Genomic DNA, 20,658 nt, shown 5'->3' with positions numbered 1-20,658 from the left:
ACAGAATCTCCCTGTGTCATCCAGGCTGGAGTGCAGTGATGTGATCATAGCTCACTATAGCTTTGGCCTTCTGAGATCAAGCGATCCTCCCATCTCAACCTCCCAAGTAGGTAGGACTACACATGCATGTCACCCATGCCCAGCTCATTTTTGTAGAGTTGGAGTTTCACCATGGTGGCCAGGTTGGCCGTGTTGGCCAGATGGGGTCTTCTTTTGTTGCCCAGGCTGGCCACAAATTCCTGGGCTCAAGTGATCCTCCCACCTCTTCCTTGTAGAGATGCGATTTAGTTATGTCATTCAGGCTGATCTCAAACTCCTGGGCTAAATCGATTGTCTCACTTCAGCCTCTCAAGTAGCTGGGACTACAGGCACATACCACCATGTCGGGCTAATATTTATTTTTATTTTTTTTCTAGAGGTGGGGGTCTCACTATGTTGTTCATGCTAGTTTCAAACTTCGGGCCTCAAGTGTTCCTCCTGCCTTGACCTCCCAAAGTTTTGGGATTCTGGGTGGGAGCCATCATGCCCAGCAATCACAAGGGTCTTTATAAAAGAAAGAGAGTAGGAGATTCAGAATTGGAGCAGGAGATGTGGTGATGAAAGCAGAGGTAAGAGAGGGAGATTTGAAGATGCTTCACTTCTGGCTTTGAAGATGGAGTCAGGGGCCATGATCCAAGGAATGGGGGTGGCTTGTAGAAGCTGGAAAAGCCAAGGGAACACTTTAGAGTCTCCAGAAGGAATGCAGCCCTGCTGACACCTTGACTTTAGCCTTAATAGACCTAGTTTGGGTTTCTGGCCCCTAGAACCGTAAGATGGTAGTTTTGTGGTGTTTTAAGCCACTAAATGTAGGAAACTGCAAACTATGTTGCAACGGCAAGAAGAAATGAACATGAAGCCAGGCATGATGGCTCATGCCGGTAATCCCAGCACTTTAGGAATTTAGGCAGGAGGATCACTTGAGGCCAGGAGTTCAAGACCAGTCTGGGCAACATAGTAAGACCTTGTCTCTACAAAAAATGAAAAAATTGGCCAGGCGTGGTGGCTCACGCCTGTAATTCCAGCACTTTGGGAGGCCGAAGCGGGCAGATTACCTGAGGTCAGGAGTTCGTGACCAGCCTGGCCAACATTGCGAAATCCCGGCTCTACTAAAAATACAAAAATTAGCTGGGTGTGGTGGCACGCACCTGTAATCCCAGCTACTTGGAAGGCTGAGGCTGGAGAATCACTTGAATCTGGGAGGTGGAGGTTGTAGTGAGCCGGGATCACACCATTACACTACAGCCTGGGCAAGAAGAGTGAAACTCTGTCTCAAAATAAAATAAAATAAAATACTAAAAAATTTAGCCAGGCATGATGGCATGAACCTGGAGTCCCAGCTACTGGGGAGGCTGAGGTGAGAGGATCGCTTGAGCTTGGAAATTTGAGGTTGCAGTGAGCTGTGATTGTGCCACTGCACTCCAGCCTTGGTGACAGTGAGATCTTGAAAAAAAGAAGAAAGTAAAGAAGAAATGAGCATGGTGGGCATGGGGACAGATGGCAATGTTAAATAGAATGGTCAGGGGTGGCCTCCTAAGTGAAAATTGAGTAAAGGCTTGAAGGAGGGGAAGGAGCTGGTCAAGGTGCTGAGGGAAGAGGACTGTAGGCAGAAACAATAGAATAGTGTCTGAGGTGTGTCTGAGGCTCTGGAAGGAGGCCCATGGAGCAGACGGAGAGAGGGAGAGAATTAGGGGAGGGGGCCAGGGAGTTGCTGGGTGGGGATCAGTACAAATCACATAAGCCCCGGGAGGTTATTGCTGGGGCTTTGGCTTTTACTCTGACTCAGATGGGAACTGCGGGAGGATTCTGAGCAGAGTGACGACGTGCTCTGTCTCCTGATTTAAAAGCATTCTCTGGCTGCTGAGTTGAGAAAGACTATGGGAAGATGTGGGTAGAAGCATGGGGGCCAAGCTTTGGCAACATCCAGGCGGGAGATGATGGTGGTCCTGACCAGGGTCATGGTGGTGTTGAGAGATGGTCAGAGGGGAGAAATAGGGGAGGAGGCCAGGGAGTTGCTGGGTGGGGACCTTTAGTACATGTCGAAGACAGTCAACAGGATTTCCTGACAGACTGGATATGGGGTGTGAGAGAAGGCCGGGGTCAAGGTTGAGTTTGATTGTTACTGAAATTATTAAGTAATTTTAGAAAACACTACTGCCTTTCCCAATTCTACCAAGTATGGGATGCTAGATTAAAGAAATCTCTTCAGGCTCATTGCGGTGGCTCATGCCTGTAGTCCCAGCTGTTTGGTAAGCAGAGGTGGGAGTATCTTTTAAGGGCAGGTGTTCAAGACCAGCCTGGACAACACAGCAAGATCTGCTCTTTACAAAAATATTTTTCAAAATTAAATAAATGTAGCTAGGCGTGGTGATGTGTACTTGTAGTTTCAGCTACTCAGGAGGCTGAAGTGGGCAGATCTCTTGAGGTCAGGAGTTTGAGGCCAGCTTGGGCAACATAGCAAGACCCCTCACTCTACAAAAAAATTAAAAAGGAACCAGGCATGGTGGCACTCAACTGTACTACCAGCTACTGGGGAGCTGAGGCAGGAAGATGGCTTGAGCCCAGGAGGTCGAGGCTGCAGTGAGCTATAAGGGCACAGCTGCACTCCAGTCTGGGTGACAGAGCAGGACCTGTCTCACAATACAAATAAAAATACAAGTAAAATAATGAAATCTCAAGTCAGAGCCTTTTGGCTCTGCAGCACTTGCAACCCCTCAGCCGTGCAGTGGGGTTTGTGTCACTGAGAATGAGGAGACCCCTGCCCGGTGTTGTTGCCTGACTAATCAGTGTTTTAAAACATATATTAATCGGGGTGGGCGCGGTGGCTCACACCTGTAATCCCAGCACTTAGGGAGACCCAGGCGGGTGGATCACCTGAGGTCAAGAGTTCAAGACCAGCCTTGCCATCATGGCGAAACTCCTTCTCTACTAAGAAAATACAATAATTAGCTGGACATGGTAGTGGGCCCCTGTAATCCCAGCTACTTGGGAGGCTGAGGTAGGAGAATCGCTTGAACCTGCGGGGCGGAGGTTGCAATGAGCTGAGATTGCACCACTTCACTCCAGCCTGGGCAAAAGAACAAGACTTTGTCTCAAAGAAAAAAAAAAGTATTATATCAACATGTAATGGTTTTATTATTAATATGTAATGAATATTAAATATTTTTAAAATCTTGTATTATATCAACATGTAATGGCTTTAATATGTGATGAATAATATTTAGAACTTGTGTCTTATTTTCTAGTTTTAATATAATTATCTACAGAAAGAAATAGTCTTAGAGATCTTCAATAAAGTTAAAAAATGTAAAGGGATGTTAGATCCCAAAAGATTGAGAATTTCTAGTTTAGAAATATTCAGAGTAAGCCACATACTACTTGCTACTTGAACTATTTTTTTCTTTGATTTTTATTTTAGGAGATGGGGTCTCACCCTGTCACCCAGGCTTGAGTACAGTAGTGCTATCACAGCTCGCTGCAGCGTTGAACTCCTGGGCTAAGGATCCTCCTACCTGAGCCTCCTGAGTAGCTGGGACTGTAGGTATACGTGATGATACTTGGCTAATTTTTAAATTGTTTTGTAGACATGGGGTCTCACTTTGTTGGCCAGGCTGGTGTCAAACTCATGGCCTCAAGTGACCCTTCCACCCCTGCCTCCCATCCTAGAGGTGTGTGCCACTACAAGGAGCACTTGTTCAATGTTCTAAAAAACAAATTTCTAAAGTAAGGCTGTGGGATGATGGCAGGAAGATAAAAGAAAAACAGAAGAATAAGTTAAAATGATTTATTCACACATATTCTTTTGACAGCAAGAAGAACTTTTAGTATATACATTCCTTACAAACAAACAAAAGGCAGATAAACAATGTTGTATACGAACTTCAACACACACCGTACAATATTCCCATTTTGCTGACATAAGTTATGGAAATTTCGTTGTTTACTTGAGTGTCGCTACCAGTATTTTGCTTCTCTGATGATTTTTATCAACTTCCTCATCTGTTAACTTCTCTCCAAGGTATGTCATATCATGACATACTGCTGCTGCACGAACATGGCCAGTGTCTTCCTGTTAAACATGTAGAATGCTTTCCTAATTTCTCTTTTTACCCTCTGTCTTTGTGTTTTGCATTTTTCTTATTTTTATTGTCAGAAACTCCAGAAAGTCAATCATACTAATTTATCACCATTTGCTTTATTAATTTATACTTTGCTTATATGGAATTTTGCCCAACAGACCTCATTACAATTTCTAACCTGTTTTATTTTGTTTTTTTTCTGAGACAGAGTCTCCCTCTGTTGTCCAAGGCTGGAGTGTAGTAGTGCTATCACAGCTGACTGCAGCCTCAACCTTCCAGGCTGAAGCGATCCTCCCATCTCAACCTCCCACGTGGCTGAGACTATAGGTGCTTGCCACTATGCCCAGCTAATATTCGGAATTTTCCTATACATGGATTCCAGAGGGGTGACAGTGAAACGTGAGTAAGCATGGATTTTGGTATATGCAGAGATGGGGGGCTGGAACTAATTCTGTATACTGAGTGACGACTGTATATGTTTTTACAATTATGCTGTAGGATACATACTGTTGCATAGCCTTGAAAATAATAATTTTTAATTGAGTGGAATAATAATAATATTGATAAAAGTAGCAGCTGGCCAGGTGTGGTGGCTCACACTGGTAATCGCAACACTTTGGGAGGCTGAGGCAGGAGGATGGCTTGAGGCCAAGAGTTTGCGATAGGCCTTGGAAACAAAGGGAGTCGCCATCCCTACAGAAAAATACATGAATTAGCCTAGTGTGGTGGCATGTTCCTGTAGTCCCAGCTCCTTGGTAGGCTGAGGTGGGAGGATCACTTGAGCCCAGGGAGGCTGAGACTGCAGTGAGTCATGATCAGGCCTCTGCACTCCAGCCTGGGTGACAGAGTGAGACCCTGTCTCAAAACGACAAAAAAGTAGCAGCTAACATCAACTGACCTTTTACCAGGTACCTATTAATACCATAGTTTAATTTCTTATAACTGTTTCTTATTTCACTTACCAACTCTGTCTTCAGTTACTCCCAGATTTTTACTGTGTTTGTACAGATGACCTTTTGTTTAGATTGAATTGTCTCCCCAGAAGTAAGATTACTGTGAGTCACGGTGAATGGACATTCTCATTACCCTTGATGTAAATTGACAAGGTTTTGGGTGCCTCCCAGCTATAATCTTAGCACTTTGGGAGGCTAAGACAGGAGGATTGCTTGAGGCCAAGAGTTGGAGGAGGCAGTATGGCAGTATGGTGAGACCCTGTCTCTATTATTTTAAAAAATTGACAAGCTTTACCCTGGAAGGCTTATACACAATTTAAACACCCCTTATAGTATAAGAAAGTGCCCATTTCACTGCACCTTTGCCAGCACAGGGTATTATAATTTAGTAAGTCATTTTTTGTTTGATTATTTTAAATAGATAAAAGACCTCATATTACTTTACTTGTCACATTTCAACATCTTTCCTTAGCTTATTAGCTCTATTTCTTTTTTGTCTGTAAATGGTTGTTGTTGTTTTGTTCTTTGAGACAGGGTCTTGCTCTGTCACCAGGCTGGACTGTAGTGGCATAATCATGCCTCACTGCAGCCTTGACCTGCCAGGCTCAAACTTCAGCATTCTGAGTAGCTGGGACTACAAGTGTGCACCACCACTCCCAGCTAATTTTTTTTCTTTTTTTGGATAGAGACAGGGTCTCACTGTGTTGTCCAGAGCAGTCTCTAGCTCCTGGCCTTAAGCAATCCTCCTGCATTAGCTTCCGAAATTGCTGGAATTTCAGGCATGAGCCACCATGCCTGGCCTGGGCTAGTCCTATATTCTCTAGAGTTCTCTTTACTTTGTGCTAGCCAATCTCTCATTATGCTGTTCACCTGTTATAATGAATAATTCTCTGTATTAAATTTTACCACTTTAAACTTTTGAGTGGTTTATGCTTCCTGATTGGACTCTGACTAATATGCTAGGAAGGGTCCCAGGAGATAAACCCACACAGATGGGATTTGGACATAGGTTTGGTTTCCCAGGGGGCAGTGCTGAGCTCTTTGCCAGTGGGAAATGGGATGCTGGTGATTTCCAGGAAGTGACCTCACAATGACTCAAGCTACCACTTACTGTTGATTGTGACAAAATGCCAGCTGAGGCTCATGCCTTGGGAGCTAAGTGGTTGCTGCACTTGACCACTATGAAGACTGGTGTGGGAAGGGTTGTTTTGGATGCACTTGAGCAGGGGTCCCCAACCTCTGAGCCATGGAGCCGTAAGGAGCCACACAGCAGGAGGTGAGTGGTGTCAAGTGAGGGAGTGAGGGAAGCTTGGTCTGTATTTACAGCCACTCCCCTTTGCTCACATTCCCGCCTGAGCTCCACCTTCTCAGATCAGCAGCAGCATTAGATTCTCATAGGAGAACGCACCCTGTTGTGAGCCGTGCATGAGAGGGATCTAGGTTGCGCTGTCCTCATGAGAATCTAATACCTATTGATCTGTCACTTTCTCCCATCACGCTCAGGTGGGACCATCTACTTGCAGGAAAGCAAGCTTAACACGCCCACTGATTCTACATTATGGTGAGTTCTATAATTATTTTATTATATATTACAGTGTAATAATGGAAATAAAGTGCCTAATAAATGTAATGTGCTTAAATCTTTTGGCCCAGCTCCTACCTCCCGGCAGCCTCTCCAGGCCCAGAACTTTCTCCAGTCAGCCTCTACAGACCAAGCTCATGACTCACAATGGCCTATTTAGGCCCATACCCTACCTCATGGCAGTCTCCGCAGATGAGGCTACTGCCTCACAACAGCCTCCACAGGCACAGCTCCATCGTTACAATGGCCTCTTTAGACCCAGTTCCTGCCTCCCAGGCTTCTCTCCAGGCCCTGAACTTTCTCAAGTCGACCTCACCAGACCCAGCTCCTGCCACTCATTGGCCTCCCAAGGGCCAGCTTTTGCCTCACGGCCACCTTCCAAGACCCAGCTCCTGTTGTACAGTGGCCTCTTGAAGCCCATCTTCTGACTCTGGTCAGCCTGTACAGGCCCAGCTTCTGCCTTACAACAGCCTCTTTAGTCCCAGCTCCTGCCTCTTTGCAGGAGGCCCAAATGTCCTCAAGTCCAGGCCACAAAATCCAGGGCCAAAATGTCCACAAGTTGGCCTCTCAAGGCCCAGCTCCTGCCTTTCGTTGGCATCTCCAGGCCCAGCTGCTGCCCCCAGGTGGCCTCTACAGGCCGTGCTCTTTCTTCTGACTGTGTCTGGAGGTCCAACTCCTGCCTCAGAACAACCTCTTTTGGCTCAGCTCCTGCCCAGCTCCTAGTGGCCTTTGTAGGCCCAAAACTGCCTCAAGTCAAGCTTTCCAGGCCCACCTTCTGCCTCCCAATGGCCTGGACAGGCCCAGCTCCTGCGTGACAATGGCCTCTCCAGGCCCAGCTTTTGCCTCACAGAAGCCTTCCCCAAACAAGGTCCTACCTGCCTCCCAGCAGCCTCAACAGGCCCAGATCCTGCTTCACACTAATCTCATTAGGCCCAGCTCATACCTCACCATGGCCTCTCCAGGCCCAGCTCCTGCCCCTCGACAGGCTGTCCGTGCCCAAAACTTCCTCAAGTCGGCCTCTCCAGGCACAGCTCCTGCCTAACATTGGCCTCTTTAGGCACAGCTCATGCCTTGGTGGCCTCTCCAGGCCCAGCTCCTGCATCCCAGCACCTTCTCTAGACCGAGAACTTTCTCAAGTCTGCCATTCCAGGCCCAACTCGTGCCTTCCGTCAGCATCTACAGGCTCAACCTCTGCCTCACAGCACATTTTCCCAGCCCAGCATGTGCCTCACCGCAACCCCCTAGGCCAATCTCCTGCCTTTCAGCAGCCTCTACAGGCCCCACTCCTACCTCAATGGCCTCTCTAGGGCAAACTTATGCCTCACAGTGGCCATTCTGGCCCAGCTTTTGCCTTTTGGCAGCATCTCCAGACCCAGAACTTCCTCAAGTGGGCCTCTCCAGGCCCAGCTCTTCCTCCCAGTGGCCGCTGCAGGCCCAGACTGTTGTCAAGTCGGCCTGTCCAGGGTCAGCTCCTGCCTCCCGGCGGCCTCTGCAGGCCCAGGTCGTCCTCAAGTCAGCCTCCACAGACCCAGCTCCAGCCTCTCGGCGGCCTCTCCGGGTGCAAAAGTTCCTCAAGTCAGCCTCTCCAGACCCAGCTCCTCCTGCCTCCCAGTGGCCTCTTTCAGCCCAGCCCAGCTCATGCCTCCTGGCGGCCTTCGCAGGCCCCGCTTTTGACTTTTGGCGGCCTCTGCAGGCCCGAATTTGACTTCCAGTCAGCCTCTCCAGGCCCGGCCTCCTGCCTCCCGAAGGCCTGCACAGGCCCAGCCTCTGCCTCACAGCAGACTATCCATGCCCAGCTAGCCCTCGCCTCACTGCGGCCTCCCCAGTCCAAAGCTCCTGCCTCTCAGCCGCTTCAGCAGGCCCAGCTCCCGCCTGCCAGTGGCATCTTCAGGCCCATGGGGCTCATTCCTCACAATGGCCTTTCCAGGCCCAGTTTTTCCCTTCCGGCGGCCTCTTCGGGCCCAGAACCTCCTCAAGTTGGTCTCTCCAGACCCACTTGCAGCCTCCCGGCGTCCTCTCTGTGCCCAGTTCTTCCTCCCGGCTGCGTCTCCAGGCCCGACTCTGGCCTCCCAACAACTCTTTGGACTCAGCTCCCGCCCAGCTCCCGGTGGCCCTGGTAGTCCCACAACTTCCTGAAGCCAAGCTCCCCAGGCCCAGCTCAGGCCTCATGGTGGCCTCTCCAGGCTCAGCTCCTGCCCTCCGACGGCGTCTCCAGGCTCCAAACGGCGTCCGGTCGGTGGGCTCCTCCTGGCCCAGCTTGGGCCTCCCGGCAACCTCTGCAGGCCCAGGTCGTCCTGAAGTCAGCCTCTCCAGGCCCAGCTCCGGCCTCCCAGCAAGCAAGCTCTTTTGGCTCAGCTCCTGCCCAGCTCCCGCTGGCCTTTGTAGGCCCCGAACTTTCTCCAGCCAAGCTCTTCAGGCCCACCTCCTGCCTCCCGGTGCCTGAACTGGCCCAGCTCTGGCTGGAGAACAGCCTCTGCAGGCCCCACTCTTGCCTCCCAGGGGCCTCTCCAGGCCCGGCTCTCGACCCACGGCGTCCTCCCGGGGCCAACTCCCTGCCTGCCTCCCGGCAGCCTGCGAGCGGCCCAGCTCCTCCCTCATGGTGGCCTGTTGAGGCCCAACTCATGCCTTTGGCACCCTGCCCAGAGGCGTGAGCCCCTGCCTCACACTGGGCTCTCTCACACTAGGACTTCTCTCAGCTTGAGGGAGGACCTCAGTGTGAGAGAGGACCTGTGAGAGGACCTCTCTCAGCGTGAGAGAGGACTCCTCTCAGCGTGAGAGAGGACCCTCTCAGAGGACCTCTCTCACGCTGAGAGAGGACCCGTCTCAGAGGACCTCTCTCACACTGAGAGAGGTCCTCCCTCACACTGGCCTGTTGAGGCCCAATTCATGCCTCTGGCACCCTGCCCAGAGGCGTGAGCCCCTGCCTCACACTGGCCTCTCTCAGCATGAGAGAGGACATGTTAGAGGACCTCTCAGCGTGAGAGAGGACCTCTTTCAGCGTGAGAAGGGACCTCTCTCAGCGTGAGAGAGGACCCCTCTCAGAGGACCTCTCTCAGCGTGAGAGGACCCCTCTAAGAGGACCTCTCAGCGTGAGAGAGGACCCCTCTCAGAGGGCCTCTCTCATGCTGAGAGAGGTCCTCCCTCACACTGGCCTGTTGAGGCCCAACCCATGTCTCTGGCACCCTGACCAGAGGCGTGAGCCCCTGCCTCACACTGGCCTCTCTCACGCTGAGAGAGGTCCTCTCTCACGCTAGGACTTCTCAGTGTGAGAGAGGACCTCAGCGTGAGAGAGGACCTGTCAGAGGACCTCTCAGCGTGAGAGAGGGCCTCTTTCAGTGTGAGAAAGGACCTCTCTCAGCGTGAGAGAGGACCCCTCTCAGAGGACCTCTCTCACGCTGAGAGAGGTCCTCCCTCACGGTAGCTTGTTGAGGCCCAGCTCATGACTCTGGTGGCCTCTCCAGGCCCAGTCCCTGCCTGTTGGCTGGTGGCTTCTAGAGGCCCAGCCTCTACCTCAACAGTGGGCCCTCCAGGCCCACCTCTTGCCTCGCCGTGGCCTCCTCGGGCCAGGCTCCTGCCTCGGGACGGCCTCCGCAGGCCCAGCTCCTGCCTCGTGGAAGCCCTCCGGAGGCCAAGCTCATACGTCACGCGGCCTCTCCCGGCCTGGCGTTTGCTCCTTTGCATGCACTCCAGGCCCTGCACTTCCTCCAGTCGGCCTCTCCAGGCCCAGCTCTTCCTCCCGGCAGCCTCTGCAGGCCCAGACTGTCGTCAAGTCGGCCTGTCCTGCCTCCCGGCGGCCTCTGCAGGCCTGGGGTGGCCAACTTGAGGACGACTTGGGCCTGTAGAGGCCGCTGGGAGGAAGAGCTGGGCCTGGAGAGGCCGACTGGAGGAAGTGCAGGGTCTGGAGCGCATGCAAGGGAGCAAACGCCAGGCCGGGAGAGGCCGCCGTGACGCATGAGTTTGGCCTCTGGAGCGCCTCCGCGAGGCAGGGGCTGGGCCTGGAGAGGCCACCGGAGTCATGACCTGGGCCTCAACAGGCCAGCGTGATGGAGGACCTCTCTCAGCATGAGAGAGGCCAGTGTGAGGCAGGGGCTCACGCCTCTGGGCAGGGTGCCAGAGGCATAAGTTGGGCCTGAACAGGCCACCGTGAGGGAGGAGCTGGGCTGCACGTGGGCTGCCGGGAGGCAGGCGGGGACTTGGTCCTGGGAGGCCGCCGTGGGGCGACAGCTGGGTCTGGAGAGGCCCCTGGGAGGCAACAGCGGGGCCTGCAGAGGCTCCTCTCCAGCCAGAGCTGGGCCTGTACAGGCCACCGGGAGGCAGGACGTGGGCATGAACAGCTTGGCTGCAGAAACTTCGGGGCCTACAAACGCCAGCAGGAGCTGAGCCAAAAGAGCTTGCTTGCTGGGAGTCAGGAGCTGGGCTGGGAGACGCAGCCAGGAGGAACAGCTGGGCCTGCAGAGGCCGCCATGAGGGAGGCAGAGGCTGGGCCTCCTCAAGTCGGCCTCTCCAGACCCACTTGCAGCCTCCCGGCATCCTCTCTGGGCCCAGTTCTTCCTCCCGGCTGCGTCTCCAGGCCCGACTCCGGCCTCCCAACAACCTCTTTGGACTCAGCTCCCGCCCAGCTCCTGGCGGCCCTGGTAGGCCCACACCTTCCTGAAGCCAAGCTCCCCAGGCCCAGCTCAGGCCTCACAGTGGCCTCTCCAGGCTCACCTCCTGCCCTCCGATGGTGTCTCCAGGCTCCAAATGGCGTCCGGTCAGTGGACTCCTCCTGGCCCAGCTTGGGCCTCCTGGCAACCTCTGCAAGCCTAAGTCATCCTGAAGTCGGCCTCTCCAGGCCCAGCTCCGGCCTCCCAGCAAGCAAGCTCTTTTGGCTCAGCTCCTGCCCAGCTCCCGCTGGCCTTTGTAGGCCCCGAACTTTCTCCAGCCAAGCTCTTCAGGCCCACCTCCTGCCTCCCGGTGCCTGAACTGGCCCAGCTCTGGCTGGAGAACAGCCTCTGCAGGCCCCGCTCTTGCCTCCCAGGGGCCTCTCCAGGCCCGGCGCTCGACCCACGGTGGCCTCCCGGGGCCAACTGCCTGCCTTCCTCCCGGCAGCCTGCGAGCGGCCCAGCTCCTCCCTCATGGTGGCCTGTTGAGGCCCAACTCATGCCTTTGGCACCCTGCCCAGAGGCGTGAGTCCCTGCCTCACACTGGCCTCTCTCACGCTGAGAGAGGTCCTCTCTCACGCTAGGACTTCTCTCAGCGTGAGAGAGGATCTCAGCGTGAGAGAGGACCTGTGAGAGGACCTCTCTCAGCGTGAGAGAGGACCTGTGAGAGGACCTCTCTCAGCGTGAGAGAGGACCCTCTCAGAAGACCTCTCTCACGCTGAGAGAGGACCCCTCTCAGAGGACCTCCCTCACACTGAGAGAGGTCCTCCCTCACGCTGGCCTGTTGAGGCCCAATTCATGTCTCTGGCACCCTGCCCAGAGGCGTGAGCCCCTGCCACACACTGGCCTCTCTCAGCGTGAGAGAGGACATGTTAGAGGACCTCTCAGCATGAGAGAGGACCTCTTTCAGCGTGAGAACGGACCTCTCTCAGCGTGAGAGAGGACCCCTCTCAGAAGACCTCTCTCAGCGGAGAGAGGACCCCTGTCAGAGGACCTCTCTCAGCGTGAGAGAGGACCCCTCTCAGAGGACCTCTCTCAGCGTGAGAGAGGACCCCTCTCAGAGGACCTCTCTCAGCGTGAGAGAGGACCCCTCTCAGAGGACCTCTCTCAGCGTGAGAGAGGACCCCTCTCAGAGGACCTCTCTCAGCGTGAGAGAGGACCCCTCTAAGAGGACCTCTCAGCGTGAGAGAGGACCCCTCTCAGAGGGCCTCTCTCACGCTGGCCTGTTGAGGCCCAACTCATGCCTCTGGCACCCTGCCCAGAGGCGTGAGCCCCTGCCTCACACTGGCCTCTCTCACGCTGGGAGTTCTCAGTGTGAGAGAGGACCTCAGTGTGAGAGAGGACCTGTCAGAGGACCTCTCTCAGCGTGAGAGAGGACCCCTCTCAGAGGACCTCTCAGCGTGAGAGAGGACCCCTCTCAGAGCAACTCTCTCAGCGTGAGAGAGGACCCCTCTCTGAGGACCTCTCTCACGCTGAGAGGTCCTCCCTGATGGTAGCTTGTTGAGGCCCAGCTCATGACTCTGGTGGCCTCTCCAGGCCCAGTCCCTGCCTGTTGGCTGGCGGCTTCTAGAGGCCCAGCCTCTACCTCAACAGTGGGCCCTCCAGGCCCACCTCTTGCCTCGCCGTGGCCTCCTCGGGCCAGGCTCCCGCCTCGGGACGGCCTCCGCAGGCCCAGCTCCTGCCTCGTGGAGGCCCTCCGGAGGCCAAGCTCATGCGTCACGGCGGCCTCTCCCGGCCTGGCGTTTGCTCCATTGCATGTGCTCCAGGCCCTGCACTTCCTCCAGTCGGCCTCTCCAGGCCCAGCTCTTCCTCCCGGCGGCCTCTGCAGGCCCAAACTGTCATCAAATCGGCCTGTCCTGTGTCCCGGCGGCCTCTGCAGGCCCAGACTGTCGTCAAGTCGGCCTGTCCTGCCTCCCGGTGGCCTCTGCAGGCCCGGGGTGGCCAACTTGAGGAAGACTTGGGCCTGTAGAGGTGGCTGGGAGGAAGAGTTGGGCCTGGAGAGGCCGACTGGAGGAAGTGCAGGGTCTGGAGCGCATGCAAGGGAGCAAACGCAGGCTGGGAGAGGCCGCCGTGACGCATGAGCTTGGCCTCCGGAGGGCCTCCGCGAGGCAGGGGCTGGGCCTGGAGAGGCCACCGGAGTCATGAGCTGGGCCTCAACAGGCCAGCGTGATGGAGGACCTCTCTCAGCGTGAGAGAGGCCAGTGTGAGGTAGGGGCTCACGCCTCTGGGCAGGGTGCCAGAGGCATGAGTTGGGCCTGAACAGGCCACCGTGAGGGAGGAGCTGCGCTGCACGCGGGCTGCCAGAAGGCAGGCAGGGACTTGGTCCTGGGAGGCCGCCGTGGGGCGACAGCTGGGTCTGGAGAGGCCCCTGGGAGGCAACAGTGGGGCCTGCAGAGGCTCTTCTCCAGCCAGAGCTGGGCCTGTACAGGCCACCGGGAGGCAGGACGTGGGCATGAACAGCTTGGCTGCAGAAGCTTCGGGGCCTACAAATGCCAGCAGGAGCTGAGCCAAAAGAGCTTGCTTGCTGGGAGTCAGGGTCTGGGCTGAGAGATGCAGCCAGGAGGAAGAGCTGGGCCTGCAGAGGCCGCCATGAGGGAGGCAGAGGCTGGGCCTCCTCAAGTCGGCCTCTCCAGACCCACTTGCAGCCTCCCGGCATCCTCTCTGGGCCCAGTTCTTCCTCCCGGCTGCGTCTCCAGGCCCGACTCCGGCCTCCCAACAACCTCTTTGGACTCAGCTCCCGCCCAGCTCCTGGCGGCCCTGGTAGGCCCACAACTTCCTGAAGCCAAGCTCCCCAGGCCCAGCTCAGGCCTCACGGTGGCCTCTCCAGGCTCAGCTTCTGCCCTCCGACGGCGTCTCCAGGCTCCAAATGGCGTCCGGTCGGTGGACTCCTCCTGGCCCAGCTTGGGCCTCCTGGCAACCTCTGCAGGCCTAAGTCATCCTGAAGTCGGCCTCTCCAGGCCCAGCTCCGGCCTCCCAGCAAGCAAGCTCTTTTGGCTCAGCTCCTGCCCAGCTCCCGCTGGCCTTTGTAGGCCCCGAACTTTCTCCAGCCAAGCTCTTCAGGCCCACCTCCTGCCTCCCGGTGCCTGAACTGGCCCAGCTCTGGCTGGAGAACAGCCTCTGCAGGCCACACTCTTGCCTCCCAGGGGCCTCTCCAGGCCCGGCTCTCGACCGACGGTGGCCTCCCGGGGCCAACTCCCTGCCTGCCTCCCGGCAGCCTGCGAGTGGCCCAGCTCCTCCCTCATGGTGGCCTGTTGAGGCCCAACTCATGCCTTTGGCACCCTGCCCAGAGGCGTGAGCCCCTGCCTCACACTGGCCTCTCTCACGCTGAGAGAGGTCCTCTCTCACGCTAGGACTTCTCTCAGCGTGAGAGAGGATCTCAGCGTGAGAGAGGACCTGTGAGAGGACCTCTCTCAGCGTGAGAGAGGACCTGTGAGAGGATCTCTCTCAGCGTGAGAGAGGACCCCTCTCAGCGTGAGAGAGGACCCTCTCAGAAGACCTCTCTCACGCTGAGAGAGGACCCCTCTCAGAGGACCTCCCTCACACTGAGAGAGGTCCTCCCTCACGCTGGCCTGTTGAGGCCCAATTCATGTCTCTGGCACCCTGCCCAGAGGCGTGAGCCCCTGCCACACACTGGCCTCTCTCACGCTGAGGTCCTCTCTCACGCTAGGACTTCTCTCAGCGTGACAGAGGACCTCAGCGTGAGAGAGGACCTCTCTCAGTTTGAGAGAGGACATGTTAGAGGACCTCTCAGCATGAGAGACGACCTCTTTCAGCATGAGAAGGGACCTCTCTCAGCGTGAGAGAGGACCCCTCTCAGAGGACCACTCTCAGCATGAGAGAGGACCCCTCTAAGAGGACCTCTCAATGTGAGAGAGGACCCCTCTCAGAGCGCCTCTCTCACGCTGGCCAGTTGAGGCCCAACTCGTGCCTCTGGCACCCTGCTCAGAGGCGTGAGCCCCTGCCTCACACTGGCCTCTCTCACGCTGAGAGAGGTCCTCTCTCACGCTGAGAGAGGTCCTCTCTCACGCTGAGATAGGACCTCTTTCACGCTAGGAGTTCTCAGTGTGAGAGAGGACCTCAGCGTGAGAGAGGACCTGTCAGAGGACCTCTCTCGGTGTGAGAGAGGACCACTTTCAGCCTGAGAGAGGACCCCTCTCAGCGTGAGAGAGGATCCCTCTCAGAGGACCTCTCTCAGAGGACCTCTCTCACGCTGAGAGAGGTCCTCCCTCACGGTAGATTGTTGAGGCCCAGCTCATGACTCTGGTGGCCTCTCCAGGCCCAGCCCCTGCCTGTTGGCTGGCGGCTTCTAGAGGCCCAGCCTCTACCTCAACAGTGGGCCCTCCAGGCCCACCTCTTGCCTCTCCGTGGCCTTGGGCCAGGCTCCCGCCTTGGGGCGGCCTCCGCAGGCCCAGCTCCTGCCTCGCGGAGGCCCTCCGGAGGCCAAGCTCATGCGTCACGGCGGCCTCTCCCGGCCTGGTGTTTGCTCCTTTGCATGTGCTCCAGGCCCTGCACTTCCTCCAGTCGGCCTCTCCAGGCCCAGCTCTTCCTCCCCGCGGCCTCTGCAGGCCCAGACTGTCGTCAAGTCAGCCTGTCCTGCCTCCCGGCGGCCTCTGCAGGCCTGGGGTGGCCAACTTGAGGACGACTTGGGCCTGTAGAGGCTGCTGGGAGGAAGAGCTGGGCCTGGAGAGGCCGACTGGAGGAAGTGCAGGGTCTGCAGCGCATGCAAGGGAGCAAACGCCAGGCCGGGAGAGGCCGCCGTGACGCATGAGTTTGGCCTCTGGAGGGCCTCCGCGAGGCAGGGGCTGGGCCTGGAGAGGCCACCGGAGTCATGAGCTGGGCCTCAACAGGCCAGCGTGATGGAGGACCTCAGCGTGAGAGAGGCCAGTGTGAGGCAGGGGCTCACGCCTCTGGGCAGGGTGCTAGAGGCATGAGTTGGGCCTGAACAGGCCACCGTGAGGGAGGAGCTGGGCTGCACGCGGGCTGCCGGGAGGCAGGTAGGGACTTGGTCCTGGGAGGCCGCCGTGGGACGACAGCTGGGTCTGGAGAGGCCCCTGGGAGGCAACACCGGGGCCTGCAGGGGCTCCTCTCCAGCCAGAGCTGGGCCTGTACAGGCCACCGGGAGGCAGGACGTGGGCCTGAAGAGCTTGGCTGCAGAAACTTCGGGGCCTACAAACGCCAGCAGGAGCTGAGCCAAAAGAGCTTGCTTGCTGGGAGTCAGGAGCTGGGCTGGGAGACGCAGCCAGGAGGAACAGCTGGGCCTGCAGAGACCGCCATGAGGGAGGCAGAGGCTGGGCCTCCTCAAGTAGGCCTCTCCAGACCCACTTGCAGCCTCCCGGCATCCTCTCTGGGCCCAGTTCTTCCTCCCGGCTGCGTCTCCAGGCCCGACTCCGGCCTCCCAACAACCTCTTTGGACTCAGCTCCCGCCCAGCTCCCGGCGGCCCTGGTAGGCCCACAACTTCCTGAAGCCAAGCTCCCCAGGCCCAGCTCAGGCTTCACGGTGGCCTCACCAGGCTCAGCTCCTGCCCTCCGAAAGCGTCTCCAGGCCCCAAATGGCGTCTGGTCGGTGGGCTCCTCTAGGCCAAGCTTGGGCCTCCCAGCGGCCTCTGCAGGCCCAAATCGTCCTGAAGTCAGCCTCTCCAGGCCCAGCTCCGGCCTCCCGGTGGCCTCTCCAGGGGCAACGTATCCTCAATGAGGGCCCCTCCGGTGCCAGCTCCTGCCTCCCGTTGGCCTCTAGAGGCCCGGCCTCTACCTCACAGTGGGCCCTCCAGGCCCACCTGTTGCCTGGCGCCATGGCCTCCTCGGGCCAGGCTCCCACCTCGGGGTGGCCTCCGCAGGCCCAGCTCCTGCTTCCCGGAGGCCAAGCTGGGACGTCACGGCAGCATTTTGCGGCCTAGCGTTTGCTCCTTTGCATCCGCTCGAGGCGCTGGACTTCCTCCAGTCAGCCTTTCCAGGCCCAGCTCTTCCTCCTGGCGGCCTCTGCAGGCCCAGACTGCCCTTGAGTCAGTCTCTCCAGGGCCAGCTCCGGCCTCCCGGCAGCCTCTGCAATCCCAAGTCATCCTCAAGTTGGCCTGGAAGTGGGCCTGGAAGAGCTGCAGGTCAGCCTCCCAGGGCCCAGCTCCATCCTCTCGGCAGCCTCTCCAGGTGCAAAACTTCCTCAACTCAAGGCTGGGTGTGGTGGCTCACGCCTGTAATCCCAGCACTTTGGGAGGTCGAGGCGGGTGGATCATGAGGTCAGGAGATCGAGACCATCCTGGCTAAAACGGTGAAACCCCGTTTCTACTAGAAATACAAAAAATTAGCCGTGCGTGCTAGCGGGTGCCTGTAGTCCCAGCTACTAGGGAGGCTGAGGCAGGAGAATGGCATGAATCCGGGAGGTGGAGCTCGCAGTGAGGAGATAGCGCCACTGCACTCCGGCCTGGGCGAAAGAGCGAGACTCTTCCCCTAACTCATTTTATGAGGCCAGCATCATCCTGATACCAAAGCCTGGCAGAGGCACAACAAAAAAAGAGAATTTTAGACCAATATCCTGGATGAACATTGATGCAAAAATCCTCAATAAAATACTGGCAAACAGAATCCAGCAGCACATCAAAAAGCTTATCCACCATGATCAAGTGGGCTCCATCCCTGCGATGCAAGGCTGGTTCGATATTCGCAAATCAATAAATGCAATCCAGCATATAAACAGAACCAAAGTCAAAAACCACATGATTATCTCCATACATGCAGAAAAGGCCTTTGACAAAATTCAACAACCCTTCATGCTAAAAACTCTCAATAAATTAGGTATTGATGGGTCGTATCTCAAAATAATAAGAGCTATTTATGACAAACCCACAGCCAATATCATACTGAATGGGCAAAAACTGGAAGCATTCCCTTTGAAAACTGGCACAAGACAGGGATGCCCTCTCTCACCACTTCTATTCAACATAGTGTTGGAAGTGCTGGCCAGGGCAATTAGGCAAGAGAAGGAAATCAAGGGTATTCAATTAGGAAAAGAGGAAGTCAAATTGTCCCTGTTTACAGATGACATGATAATATATCTAGAAAACCCCATTGTCTCAGCCCAAAATCTCCTTAAGCTGATAAGCAACTTCAGCAAAGTCTCAGGGTACAAAATCAATGTACAAAAATCACAAGCATTCTTATACATCAATAACAGACAGAGAGCCAAATCATGAGTGAACTCCCATTCACAATTGCTTCAAAGAGAATAAAATACCTAAGAATCCAACTTACAAGGGATGTGAAGGACCTCTTCAAGGAGAACTACAAACCACTGCTCAAGGAAATAAAAGAGGATACAAATAAATGGAAGAACATTCCATGCTCATGGGTAGGAAGAATCAATATCATGAAAATGGCCATCCTTCCCAAGGTAATTTACAGATTCAATGCCATCCCCATCAAGCTACCAATGACTTTCTTCACAGAATTGGAAAAAACTACTTTAAAGTTCATATGGCACCAAAAAAGAGCCCGCATCGCCAAGTCAATCCTAAGCCAAAGAACAAAGCTGGAGGCATCACGCTACCTGACTTCAAACTATACTACAAGGCTACAGTAACCAAAACAGCATGGTACTGGTACCAAAACAGAGATATAGATCAATGGAACAGAACAGAGCCATCAGAAATAATGCCACATATCTACAACTATCTGATCTTTGACAAACCTGAGAAAAACAAGAAATGGGGAAAGGATTCCCTATTTAATAAATGGTGCTGGGAAAACTGGCTAGCCATATGTAGAAAGCTGAAACTGGATCCCTTCCTTACACCTTATACAAAAATCAATTCAAGATGGATTAAAGACTTAAATGTTAGACCTAAAACCATAAAAACCCTAGAAGAAAACCTAGGCAATACCATACAGGACATAGGCATGGGCAAGGACTTCATGTCTAAAACACCAAAAGCAATGGCAACAAAAGCCAAAATTGACAAATGGGACCTAATTAAACTAAAGAGCTTCTGCACAGCAATGGAAACTACCATCAGAGTGAACAGGCAACCTACAAAATGGGAGAAAATTTTCGCAACCTACTCATCTGACAAAGGGCTAATATCCAGAATCTACAATGAACTCCAACAAATTTACAAGAAAAAAACAAACAACCCCATCAAAAAGTGGGCGAAGGACATGAACAGCCACTTCTCAAAAGAAGACATTTATGCAGCCAAAAAACACAAGAAAAAATGCTCACCATCACTGGCCATCAGAGAAATGCAAATCAAAACCACAATGAGATACCATCTCACACCAGTTAGAATGGCAATCATTAAAAAGTCAGGAAACAACAGGTGCTGGAGAGGATGTGGAGAAATAGGAACGCTTTTACACTGTTGGTGGGACTGTAAACTAGTTCAACCCTTGTGGAAGTCAGTGTGGCGATTCCTCAGGGATCTAGAACTAGAAATTCCATTTGACCCAGCCATCCCATTACTGGGTATATACCCAAAGGACTATAAATCATGCTGCTATAAAGACACATGCACACGTATGTTTATAGCGGCATTATTCACAATAGCAAAGACTTGGAAGCAACCCAAATGTCCAACAATGATAGACTGGATTAAGAAAATGTGGCACATATACACCATGGAATACTATGCAGCCATAAAAAATGATGAGTTCACGTCCTTTGTAGGGACATGGATGAAATTGGAAATCATCATTCTCAGTAAACTGTCACAAGAACAAAAAACCAAACACCGCATATTCTCACTCATAGGTGGGAATTGAACAATGAGAACACATGGACCCAGGAAGGGGAACATCACACTTTGGGGACTGTTGTGGGGTGGGGGGAGGGGGGAGGGATAGCATTGGGAGATATACCTAATGCTAGATGACGAGTTGGTGGGTGCAGCGCACCAGCATGGCACATGTATACATATGTAACTTACTTGCACGTTGTGCACATGTACCATAGAGCCTAAAGTATAATAATAAGAAGAAGAAGAAGAAGAAGAAGAAGAAGAAAAAAAAAGAATGTATATTCTGCAGTTGTATGAAGCATGCTATAAATGTCAATTAGGTAAAAAAAAAAAAAAGAATAAATGGTGGTTTTCAAGGGCCAGGGTAAAGGGGAAATGGAAAGTTGCTGATCAATGGTTATAAAATCTCAGTTATGCAAATTGAAAAATTTCTATGCATCTGCTACCCAACATTGTTCGTATAGTGAACAATACTGTATTTTACATTTAAACTTTTGTTGAGAGTAGGCCTCATGCTAATTTTCTTGCCACTATAAAATAAAAATTTAAAAAAAAAAAAAAAAAAAACTTCCTCAAGTCCGTCTCTCCAGGCCCAGCTCCTCCTGCCTCCCAGTGGCCTCTTTCGGCCCAGCCCAGCTCATGGCT

General features: G+C 54.2%; 2 pseudogenes; one reads left to right on the top strand and one right to left on the bottom strand.

The window, feature by feature from the left end:
* Positions 1–9,325: 9,325 nt before the first annotated feature.
* On the bottom strand, positions 9,326–11,171 carry LOC134739512 (putative uncharacterized protein FLJ46235; annotated as a pseudogene).
* A 219-nt stretch (positions 11,172–11,390) lies between these two features.
* LOC134739511 (putative uncharacterized protein FLJ44672) lies at positions 11,391–18,486 on the top strand (annotated as a pseudogene).
* The last annotated feature ends 2,172 nt before the right edge of the window (positions 18,487–20,658 follow it).

The sequence above is a fragment of the Pongo pygmaeus genome, chromosome 3, assembly GCF_028885625.2.
Source record: "Pongo pygmaeus isolate AG05252 chromosome 3, NHGRI_mPonPyg2-v2.0_pri, whole genome shotgun sequence".
NCBI classification, from domain to species: domain Eukaryota; kingdom Metazoa; phylum Chordata; class Mammalia; order Primates; family Hominidae; genus Pongo; species Pongo pygmaeus.
This window is presented reverse-complemented; position numbering and strand designations above follow the sequence as displayed.